This window comes from Cervus canadensis, chromosome 9 (genome assembly GCF_019320065.1).
Source record: "Cervus canadensis isolate Bull #8, Minnesota chromosome 9, ASM1932006v1, whole genome shotgun sequence".
In the NCBI taxonomy this organism is placed as follows: domain Eukaryota; kingdom Metazoa; phylum Chordata; class Mammalia; order Artiodactyla; family Cervidae; genus Cervus; species Cervus canadensis.
Window position 1 is genome coordinate 26,914,219 of NC_057394.1, and position 12,808 is coordinate 26,927,026.

The 12,808-nt window shown below is 38.6% G+C and overlaps 1 long non-coding RNA gene across 2 annotated transcripts in view; it reads left to right on the top strand.

Moving 5' to 3' along the window:
• LOC122447561 overlaps nucleotides 1-12,577 on the top strand; it is an 89,064-nt gene extending 76,487 nt beyond the window's left edge. The window contains exons 4-5 of one of the 2 annotated variants that reach the window (XR_006271280.1): nucleotides 7,096-7,133; nucleotides 11,429-12,577. This is a non-coding gene — a long non-coding RNA (uncharacterized LOC122447561). The remainder of the gene's footprint in view (nucleotides 1-7,095; nucleotides 7,134-11,428) is intronic. The other variant, XR_006271281.1, reaches the window with a different exon arrangement.
• The last annotated feature ends 231 nt before the right edge of the window (nucleotides 12,578-12,808 follow it).

The window sequence follows — 12,808 nt, forward strand, 5'->3', positions numbered from 1 at the left end:
ATGCTATCTAGGTTGGTCATAACTTTCCTTCCAAGGAGTAAGCGTCTTTTAATTTCATGGCTGCAATCACCATCTGCAGTGATTTTGGAGCCCACAAAAATAGAGTCAGCCACCGTTTCCACTGTTTCCCCATCTATTTCCCATGAAGTGATGGGACCAGATGCCATGATCTTAGTTTTCTGAATGTTGAGCTTTAAGCCAACTTTTTCACTCTCCTCTTTCACTTTCATCATGAGGCTTTTTAGTTCCTCTTCACTTTCTGCCATAAGGGTGGTGTTATCTGCATTATCTGAGGTTATTGATATTTCTCCCGGCAATCTTGATTCCAGCTTGTGGTTCTTCCAGCCTAGCATTTCACATGATATTCTCCGCATATAAGTTAAATAAGCAGGGTGACAATATACGGCCTTGACGTACTCCTTTTCCTATTTGGAACCAGTCTGTTGTTCCATGCCCAGTTCTAACTGTTGCTTCCTGACCTGCATACAGTTTTCTCAAGAGGCAGGTCAGGTGGTCTGGTATTCCCATCTCTTTCAGAATTTTCCACAGTTTACTGTGACCCACATAGTCAAAGGCTTTGGCATAGTCAATAAAGCAGAAATAGATGTTTTTCTGGAACTCTCTTGCTTTTTTGATGATCCAGCAGATATTTGCAATTTGATCTCTGGTTCTTCTGCCTTTTCTAAAACAGCTTGAACATCTGGAAGTTCATGGTTCACATATTGCTCAAGGCTGGCTTGGAGAATTTTCAGGATTACTTTACTACTATGTGAGAATAGTGCAATTGTGCCGGAGTTTGAGCATGCTTGGCATTGCCTTTCTTTGGGGTTGGAATGAAAACTGACATTTTCCAGTCCTGTGACCACTGCTGAGTTTTCTAAATTTGCTGGCATATTGAGTGCAGCACTTTCACTGCATCATCTTTCAGGATTTGAAATAGCTCAACTGGAATTCTGTCACCTCCACTAGCTTTGTTCATAGTTATGCTTCCTAAGGCCCACTTGACTTCACGTTCCAGGATGTGTGGCTCTAGGTGAGTGATCACACCATTGTGATTATCTGGGCCGTGAAGATCTTTTTTGGATAGTTCTTCTGTGTATTCTTGCCACATCTTCTTAGTATCCTCTGCTTCTGTCCGGTCCATACCACTTCTGTTCTTTATAGAACCCATCTTTGCATGAAATGTTCCCTTGGTATCTCTAATTTTCTTGAAGAGATCTCTAGTCTTTCCCATTCTGTTGTTTTCCTCTATTTCTTTGCATTGATCGCTGAGGAAGGCTTTCTTATCTCTCCTTGCTATTCTTTGGAACTCTGCATTCAAATGGGAGTATCTTTCCTTTTCTCCTTTACTTTTTGCTTCTCTTCTTTTCACAGCTATTTGTAAGTCCTCCTCAGACAACCATTTTGTCTTTTTGCATTTCTTTTCCATGGGGATGGTCTTGATCCCTGTCTCCTGTACAATGTCATGAACCTCTGTCCATAGTTCATCAGGCCCTCTGTCTATCAGATCTAGTCCCTTAAATCTATTTCTCACTTCCACTGTATAGTCATAAGGGATTTGATTTAGGTCATACCTGAATGGTCTAGTGGTTTTCCCTACTTTCTTCAATTTATGTCTGAATTTTGCAATAAGGAGTTCATGATCTCAGCCACAGTCAGCTCCCGGTCTTGTTTTTGCTGACTGTATAGAGCTTCTCCATCTTTGGCTACCAGAATATAATCAATCTGATTTCAGTGTTGACCATCTGGTGATGTCCATGTGTACAGTCTGCTCTTGTGTTGTTGGAAGAGGGTGTTTGCTATGACCAGTGCGTTCTTTTGGCAAAACTCTGTTAGCCTTTGCCCTGCTTTATTCTGTACTCCAAGGCCAAATTTGCCTGTTATGCCAGGTGTTTCTTGACTTCCTACTTTTGCATTCCAGTCCCCTATAATGAAAAGGACATCTTTTTTGGGTGTTATTTCTAAAAGGTCTTGTAGGTCTTCATAGAACAGTTCAACTTCAGCTTCTTCAGCATTATTGGTTGGGGCATAGGCTTGGATTACTGTGATAAGGAATGGTTTGCCCTGGAAACAAACAGAGATCATTCTGTCGTTTTTGAGATAATTAGAAGACTACTATTAAATGTTATGCAGTCATTTGAATGCTTCTGAAGAACTATGTATAATACCAAAAATTTCAAATGGACTGGCATTAAGTTTTCCATACCATTTCCATTTCTTAAAACTCCACTGTAGTTGTGCATAGCCTGAACATCTTCCAGGGTATAAAATGACTTGAAATAATAGAAAAAATATACATTATTTTGTAATGTAAAATTGAGTTCCTATGAAATTAAGTGATTATTATTATTCCAAGACTCAAAAAAGTTCCTGAAATTCATATAATCCTGACTTGAAGCAATAACTCAGTTGAGAAAGGTTGTTCCTCAGATTACTCACAATAAAAATCACATAAATTCTAAAGCCTTCCTTAGGATGAGACTTAGCCTTGAGTCAGCTGTAGATAGGAGCTGATTCTAAGAAACCCAGATGGTCCATATACTACAAGAGTTGCACCCTCATGTACATGGGTATTACTCCCCCAAAAAAGAAGAAAAAAAGAAAAACAAAGAAAAGGAAAAATTAAAAATACTTAAATGACAGTATTTTGTTAGCAAGGATAGGTCTTCAGGATTCCTTTTCAGGAAAGAATGTACATAAAACTATCAAGGTTAACTATCACAAGAGTAGAAATAGAAACTACTCTTAAATCTTGGTAGGAAAACAAATCCAAGTGAAGTAATTTCACAGTAAGCAAGAGAATTCTGAAAAATGAAGAATAGAACCTAGATACTTACTACCAAACACACAATGATATGCTAGAACTAAGCCTGAAAGTATTTGTAGAATTAGCTCATGAAGCTAAATGCTTAAGTGTAAATTCCTATTATTTCATATTTGTTCTATTTACTTAAATTTTAATATAATTGTTTCTCAATATGTAAAATGAGTATTTGAAGTAGTATTTACCCCATAGGGGTTTGTTTGGAACAGTGCCAAACTCTAATAACTGATAAATGAATATATTATAATGTAATTAGTGTTAGTATATTAATTAGTATGGGTCCAATCTGGAAAGACGGACTATGCAATAATATAAAAATGGGAACCAAAAAAAATGAACTATATTAAGAATTTACAGTAGTAAGTGATTGGCCGATGAGAATAGATCGAACTCTAAATACAGGAATAGCAAATATAAGGAGTAGTCACTACATTGAAGGCTGAGATAAGCCCCGACAAATAAAATATGTCTTTGCTCCACCAGGACCAACATCCAGATTTTACTGAAAAGAGCATAAATATGAGTCACTGCGTGCAAATAAACATCATGCTTTGTGCTGGCAGAATGTGCCAGCTTGCCCTCCAGAGAGTACTAGAAAACCGTCCTCCGGGGAGGTATTTCCATTAGAAAACTACCCAAGGGCTGCCATTGGAAGCTGCTGGGTATGGTTGCTGCGGGTTGTCAGATACTAGAAAGCAGGGTGCAAGGCTGGTAACCTGGGACTTAACAAGCTGAAGTCACCACAGAAGCCAGGTCCTGGAGAAGACACACACAGGAGGAACCAGCTGAACAAGCACACCAGAACCCAGAAACAAGACCCTGACTTCCTTCCAGCTTTCTCTAGCGCCCTCTATTGACAAAAGGAAAAACACATAATGAGTCCAGATCCATTTTCTTTTTTTTTTTCTTTTATTTATTTATTTATTTATTTTTTTAAATTTTTTTATTAGTTGGAAGCTAATTACTTCACAACATTTCAGTGGGTTTTGTCATACATTGATATGAATCAGCCATAGATTTACACGTATTCCCCATCCCGATCCCCCCTCCCACCTCCCTCTCCACCCGATTCCTCTGGGTCTTCCCAGTTCACCAGGCCCGAGCACTTGTCTCATGCATCCCACCTGGGCTGGTGATCTGTTTCACCATAGATAGTATACATGCTGTTCTTTTGAAACATCCCACCCTCACCTTCTCCCACAGAGTTCAAAAGTCTGTTCTGTATTTCTGTGTCTCTTTTCTGTTTTGCATATAGGGTTATCGTTACCATCTTTCTAAATTCCATATATATGTGTTAGTATGCTGTAATGTTCTTTATCTTTCTGGCTTACTTCACTCTGTATAATGGGCTCCAGTTTCATCCATCTCATTAGGACTGATTCAAATGAATTCTTTTTAACGGCTGAGTAATATTCCATGGTGTATATGTACCACAGCTTCCTTATCCATTCATCTGCTGATGGGCATCTAGGTTGCTTCCATGTCCTGGCTATTATAAACAGTGCTGCGATGAACATTGGGGTGCACGTGTCTCTTTCAGATCTGGTTTCCTCAGTGTGTATGCCCAGAAGTGGGATTGCTGGGTCATATGGCAGTTCTATTTCCAGTTTTTTAAGAAATCTCCACACTGTTTTCCATAGTGGCTGTACTAGTTTGCATTCCCACCAACAGTGTAAGGGGGTTCCCTTTTCTCCACACCCTCTCCAGCATTTAACCAACCACCACCAGAGCAATAAGTTTAGAGCAAGACATACCACGCAAATTTCTAGCAACGCAGGAACATAGCCCTGAACGTCAACATACAGGCTGCCCAAGGTCACACCTAACACATAGACCCATCTCAAAACTCATTACTGGGCACTCCATTGCTCTCCAAAGAGAAGAAATCAAGTTCCACGCACCAGAACACTGACGCAAGCTTCCCTAACCAGGAAACCTTGACAAGCCAATCGTCTAACCCCACCCACTGGGTAAATCCTCCACAATAAAAAGGAACCACAGACCTCCGGAATACAGAAAGCCCACTCCAGACACAGCAATCTAAACAAGATGAAAAGGCAAAGAAATACCCAACAGGTAAAGGAACATGAAAAAATGCCCACCAAGTCAAACAAAAGGGGAGGAGATAGGGAATCTACCTGAAAAAGAATTTAGAATAATGATAATAAAAATGATCCAAAATCTTGAAAACAAAATGGAGTTACAGATAAATAGCCTGGAGACAAAGATTGAAAAGATACAAGAAATGTTTAATAAAGACCTAGAAGAAATAAAAAAGAGTCAATTAAAAATGAATAATGCAATGAATGAGATCAAAAACACTTTGGAGGGAACCAAGAGTAGAATAACAGAGGCAGAAGATAGGATAAGTGAGGTAGAAGATAAAATGGTGGAAATAAATGAAGCAGAGAGGAAAAAAGAAAAAAGGATCAAAAGAAATGAGGACAACCTCAGGGACCTCTGGGACAATGTGAAACGCCCCAACATTCGAATCATAGGAGTCCCAGAAGAAGAAGACAAAAAGAAAGGCCATGAGAAAATACTCGAGGAGATAATAGCTGAAAACTTCCCTAAAATGGGGAAGGAAATAGCCACCCAAGTCCAAGAAACCCAGAGAGTCCCAAACAGGATAAACCCAAGGCAAAACACCCCAAGACACATATTAATCAAATTAACAAAGATCAAACACAAAGAACAAATATTAAAAGCAGCAAGGGAGAAACAACAAATAACACACAAAGGGATTCCCATAAGGATAACAGCTGATCTATCAATAGAAACCCTCCAGGCCAGAAGGGAATGGCAGGACGTTCTGAAAGTAATGAAAGAGAATAACCTACAACCTAGATTACTGTATCCAGCAAGGATCTCATTCAGATATGAAGGAGAATTCAAAAGCTTTACAGATAAGCAAAAGCTGAGAGAATTCAGCACCGCCAAACCAGCTCTTCAACAAATGCTAAAGGATCTTCTCTAGACAGGAAATGCAGAAAGGTTGTGTAAACGTGAACCCAAAACAACAAAGTAAATGGCAACGGGACCACACCTATCAATAATTACCTTAAATGTAAATGGGTTGAATGCCCCAACCAAAAGACAAAGAAACCCAACCAAAAGACAAAGATTGGCTGAATGGATCCATTTTCACAGAACAAGTAAAAGGGAGTCTCTGCCACTCAGACGCAATAAGTTCATAAGTGATGACATTAAATTGAAAAAAAAAAATTTCACTGGCAGATAGTCCAAGTTCCTCTAAGAATGCAAGCTATATGCTATTAAAAAGACATCTCCCATTTATAACACATGTAAAATGTGATAGGCAGAATCCTTAAGGACTCCCCAGGATTCCTTAACCCAATTCCCAAGACTGTGAACTTAATGAAATGGCATGCTTGTGATTATATTTCATGGAAAATTAGCTTTTGCATACATCATTAAGGTTACTATTCAGTTGACTTTGAGTTAATTAAAAAGGAGTTTATCAACAAGGAGCTAATCTAATCACATGAATCTCTGAAAGTAGACTTATTTGAGCAGGTGCAGAAGTCAGGAAGATTCTAAACATGAGAAAGCTTTATGTCTGGTGAGGCTAGAGAGGACATAGGAATAGGAATACATGAGGTCTCTAAGCCTTCTGACCATCAGTAAGCAAATAGGGAGCTCAAGCTACAAAAACAAGTCACTAAACTCAAAGAGCTTAGAAATGGATTCTTTCTCAGAACTTCTAGACAAGAACCAAACCTGACCAACACTTTGATTTCAGTTTTGTGAGAACCTTAGCAGAGAACCTAGTGAAACACATTTGTGCTTTTTTATAGACTATTTTTTAGAGCAGTTTTAGTTTAAAATATATTTATCAGAAAGCATAGAGATTTCCCATATAACTCTTGCCTCTACACACACAGAGCCCCTCTCTGTACAAATATCCCCCACTGAATTATACATTTGTTACAACTGATGTATCTAAGTCAACAGGGCACTATCACCAAAGTCCACAGTTTACATTATGGTTACAGAGTAATTCCACTGCCCTAAAATGTATCTATAATTCACCCATTTATATATCCCACCTCCTTAAACCCTGACAGCCACTGATTTTTTTTTTTTTATTGTGTCCTTAGTTTGCCTTTTTGGTATTATAGTTGAAATCATATAATATGTAAATATTATAAATACATATTTATAAATATTATAAATACATATTATAAATATGTAATAATATTTTCAAATTGGTTGCTTTCACTTAATATTATGTGTTTAAATTTCCTCAGTGCTTTTGCATGGCTTGACAGCTCAATTCTTTTTAATGGTGAGTATTTCCTTGACTTACTGTACAACAATTTATTATTCCAATCAACAACTGAAAGACATTTTGGCTTCTTCTAGGTTTTGGCAGCCACAAATGAGGCTTCTATAACAATCCATGTTCTGTTTTTTGTGTAGATATTAGGTTTAAACTCATTTGGTAAAACTAAGGAGCTGGATCACATGATAATATTAAGTGTAGTTTTGTAGGAAACTTCCAAACATTCTTCCACAGTGGCTGTAGCATGTTGCGTTTCCATACGTGACAGAGCCCCTGTTGCTTCACACCCTCACCTGCATTTGGTACTGTCAGTGTTCTGTGTTTGGGCCTTCCCAACAGGTGCATCTTGTATCTTACGCTTAGTTGCTCAGTCGTGCCCTACTCTTTGTGACCCCATGGACTGTAGCCCACCAGGCTTCTCTGTCCATGGGATTTCCCAGGCAAGAATACTGGAGTGGATTGCCACTTCCTTCTCCAGGGGATCTTCCCTGCCCAGGGATCGAACCCAGGTCTGCCACATTGCAGGCAGATTCTTTACTGTCTGAGCCACTAGGGAAGCCAAAGTGAAAGTCACTCAGTCATGTCCGACTCTGTGACCGCATGAACCATACAGTCCATGAAATTCTCCAGGCCAGAATACTGGGGTGGGTAGCTGTCCCCTTCTCCAGGGGATCTTCCAAACCCAGAGACTGAATCCAGGTTCCTGCATTGCAGGCAGATTATTTACTGTCTGAGCCAGATTATTATTATTTTGTGTTTTTCTTATCACATATGATGTAAACCATCTTTTCATATTTTTATCTGTACATCTTCCTTGATGAGGTGTCTGTTAAGCTCTTTTGTCCATCTTTTAACTGATTAATTTACTAAATTGCTGTATTTTAGGAATTCTTTGTATATTTGAATAACTGGTTTTTTAATCAGACATTTTTTTTTGCATATATTTTCTCCCAGTTATGGCTTCCCTTTGTATTCTCCTGATTGTGTCTTTAACACAAAACAAATTTTAAATTTTAGTGAAGTACAGCTTATCAATTCTTTAATTCATAGATCATGGCTTTGGTACTGTAGTTACAAAGTCATCACCAAACAAAATGTCACTTGGATTGTTACTGTTATTCTCCAGGTCTTCAAGTGTGTAGTCCATTTTGAATAATTTTTGTGAAGGGTGTAAACTATTTGTTTAGATTCTTTACTTGTTTGGCATTTGGGTGTTAAATTTTTCTAGCATCATTTGTTGATTTATTGAACAGGCTATCTTTGCTCTATTGCATTGACCTTGCTCCTTGTCAAAGAACCATTGACTCCATTTATGTGGGTCTATTTCTGGGCTATATATATATCTTTAACTTATATAGATCTTTCTCATATAGATCTTGTATGTATTTTTTGTTAGCTTTTCTGCCTAGCTACTTCATTTTGGGGAGGCACTAATGTAACTGTGTGATATATGATTATATCTCTGAACTTTAGTGAGTGTGTGCTCAGTTCTTATCACTTCTCAGAAGGGACAGGATGGCTAGTGGGTGGATTTGGGCCTTTCCTTTCTCCCTCACAGAAGAAGATAGAGGATTGAGATTGAATATTTCCTCTGTTCCATACGGAAGGGTGAGGATGGGCATTTTTCTTCCCTTAGGTCAATTAGGCTCTGGTTAAGCAGCTTGAACGAAGACCTTGTTAAGAAAAGAAGAAATGAGTGAAGACCTGAGGGAAGACCTTGTTAAGAAAGCAGAATGCTCTGGACTTGTATCAAAAGATATAGTTCCTTTCCCCCTTTCCTTTTCAGAAGCATGGAATTATTTTCCTCTGGTATCTACTGAAAGAATTAATAGAGCAGCAGCAAAAATATATGTATATAAATTGTGTCCCCTGTCAATGTCAGCTGGGGAGCCCCAATGACTGGGTTCCCCAAGAGTTTTAAACTTCTGAGTTGCACACTCTGAGCCTTCAGCAATCCATCAATTACAGTCTACGTTTTATTTCTCAAGCTCTGGTTTCGCAGAGGTGATGGCTCAGGTATTTCTGTTCTGTCAGATTGTGATTCTGAGATTGCTTCAGTTTGGGGTACAGGGTCTCGCCCTGTGAATTCACTGTTTATGAATCTAAGAAGCGTTGTTGATTTTTTAATTTGTTCAGCTTTTAATTGTTTGGTCAGAGTGGCAACTTCCAAACTTCTCACCTGCTGGACTAGAAATCCCCACCTGAACTTTCCTGACCCAGAGATGAAACCCAAGTCTCTGCATTGGCACACAGATTCTTTACCACTGTGCCACCTGGGAAGTCCTTTAAGATTCATACTTAAATAAAAATTCCATGCATAACTTACTCTTTTCTGAATATTTTCAGCATTTGCCCCAGTTTAAAAGTTTCAAATTTTCTTAAGGACTGTACAATAGGCAAACCAAATGCTAAAATTAGATGAAAAACAGTGGTGATTATCCTACCCACACTTCTTTCCACTCACACACCTCCCTTGTGCTGTATGCATTAAAATTTCAATATAGATTTTAATACTGGATATCAAATAGTATGCTCCCTTTTATATTCTAATAACTCTCCCATGCTAATGTGCATTCAGTAGTTTCCATCCTGATTATTATGGATTCCTTATATCTACAGGAAATAGAATATGGATTGATATAATTTGAAGTAGATCAGATGACTTCATTGTCTATTAAAACTTCTTGTAGTAGCAACTGTTAATCTAATCAGAGGCTACAAGAAGAACCAATGCATTCTATTGAGCAACACAGAATATAAAAGAAACTTGCAGTGGAGGTAGGAGAATGCCTCATCTTTAAGGTGCTGGAATACTAAGTGATTTAACATATGAATAGTAGTTTCCTTAATGCAGAGAAGCAAGCAAATACAGCAGAAGCAAAAACCCAAGGTACCATTAAAAAAATAATTTTACTTGAGTTGTAAATAGAAACATGCATTCAAACTGTAATGACTTACCATGATTTTAGCAAAAAAAAAAAAAAAGAAAAATATAATATTGGCTGGCACCTGAAAGTAACCCAGCAATATTTTTACTGTCATGGCAGGATACAAAAAATCAAATACAAAATCACAACCAAAAATGAAAATAAACATTCATGCATAGTTGTAGCACAAAACATATTACTTATAATAGATAGTATTTTACAGCAATATAACTGTTACTTACAATGTATTTTGTAGTAATGGAGCTTTAATGTATAATGGATAGTATCTTGTTTAGAAAACCTAAAATCCATTCTGCTGGAGTGCTGAGAAAAAAATAACTTGAAAATTTTCATGCACAGGTAAATTAAATAAAAGTACACTTTAAGATAAGCAATGCTCAGAATGTATGCAATTCATATTTTAGAAAATATTTCTGGAGGCATGTGTACTCTCCTGGAATAATAGATTATGCAAAAAGACATCATGCAAGCATTTTAAAGTGGTAGTATAAAATATGGCTGAGAATTGAAAAAGTTAAAATAAAGATGGCTTTAATATTTAGGAAGACGTATACTGTAGAAGTAATTGCAGCCCAGTGATTAACGACACTGGCTGAGAAATCAAACAGATCTCAATTCAAATAATGCAAATAGCCTTTGCTAGCTGTGTCACCTTGGGCTAAGTCTTTAGACCACTTTAGCTTTGGTGTCCTAATTTGTAAGATGGGGATAACATCATCTTCCTTCATAAAATGGTAAAAGTTAAATGACAGAGTATATGTTAATGCTTATCACACTGTCTCTCACTGATTAAGTGTTTGGGAAAAGCAGCTAGCAGAGACAGAAAACAGAAAGATCAGTCCTGTAAAACTGTTGTAAATCTGTCTCTAAACACATTTTTAAGAGAGTGAACTGGCTACTTAAATCCTACATAATGAACACTAAGCAGGACAGGGTTTGACAAAGACTGTATGAGCTCAGACATCACAGCAACTCCCCAGATAATGTCCTCTAAAAAAACCCTCTATAAAAACTAACATCTACTATTGGACAGTTGAAAACTTTATTGGAAGAAAAAAAGTTTGTTGATGCTACCTTCACCGTTTCATTTCTGGGCTCTTTTATTGCTACTCATACTGCAGCTACAGAAACTAGCTGAGGCACCCCATTATGTAAGTCTCATTCAGCTCTTATTCTTCCCACCCATTCCACTGGTCTCCTAATGATGTCCCCCAGCACACACCTCTTTCTTGCTTAATTGCAGCTCTGAAAATGATTGCCTTCCAGTTAAAGCAGCACTTTGCACTTGGTGTTTACTTCTCCAAGATAATACTCCCTAACACTCGTTTCCTTTGTGAACATTCATTTCAGAAAGAAGGAACCAGAACAAAAACCTCAAGGACCACCAAAACCAGTTCTGGAATCACCTGATGGCAGCCCTAATCATCTCAATGTCTCCAGGAGCAAAGAAGAATGCAAGGCTATAAATCCTGATCTTTACCGATAGCCCTATTCTCCAACCTGAAACCATAAGACACCTTCCTATTTCCCAGGAAGTAGTTAGCCTACTGTGGACCCCTTGTCTGGCAAAGTCATAAAGCTGCTTTTTTCTATGCCTCCAACAATGTCTCTCAGCATTTCTATTTGGTACCAGTGAACAGAGGCTGGGTTTTCAGCAATAATACTGAAATGAAGCAGGACCCTATGGTCCTTCCCTCTCCCCATGAGCCATGCCTGCCTGCTCTTGGTGGAAAACTTCAAGCAAATAAGTTTAATCAGGGAAGTGAGAAAATGCAGAAGCAAAGGAAAACAACTGAATAGAACAAAACAATAATAGTTTAGTCACTAAGCAAAGTCAAGAACCTTCAGGTCCTTCCCAAGGGTTATAGATAAAATTCCAAGCCATATTCTGTAAGCTATCTTGTAGATACTGAAACCCCCACCAGGTGAAAAAAGTTGACTACATGATGATCAGACTACAGCCATGACATAAGCTGCCACAATTCCAAGAACTGACCTCAATGAACAAATCCACCATGGAACTGGAGATTAACTATACTTACAACAATCAAAATGATGTTGGCCACACCACTGTGCTGTGCTTAGCCACTCAGTCATGTCCGACTCTTTGCAGCCCCATGGACTGTAGCCTGTCAGGCTCCTCAGGCTCCATGGGATTCTCCAGGCAAGAATACTGGAGTGGGTTGCCATGCCTTCCTCCAGAGGTTCTTCCCAACTCAGGGATCGAATCTGCATTTCAGATGTCTACTGCACTGGCAGAGGAGTTCTTTCCCATTAGTGCCACCAGACCACTACCTGACCAATTTCAAGATGACTGTCAGTTGACTGTGCAGTTTCTCCATGTAGCCCCCTCCTTCTGGCTATAAAAGCTCTTGCCTACTGACTGTCAGTGGAGGGAGTTGAATTTTGGATAGGAGTTCACCCCCTACCAGATGTTGGCATCTGAAATAAAGCAAACTTTCCTTTCCACCAACCTTGCTTCTTCATTAGGGCTTCCCTGGTCGCTCAATGGTAAAGAACCTGCCTGCAAGGCCCTGGTTCGATCCCTGGGTCTGGAAGATCCCCTGGAGAAGGAAATGGCACTCCCAGGAGCCTGACAGGCTGTAGTCCATGGGGTCGCGAAGAGTTGGACATGACTGAGCAACTAATACTTTCTTTTTTCTTTCTTGCCTCTTCATTGGCTTTTGAACAGTGAGTAGCTGGACCTCAAATTTTGGCTACAATAATACA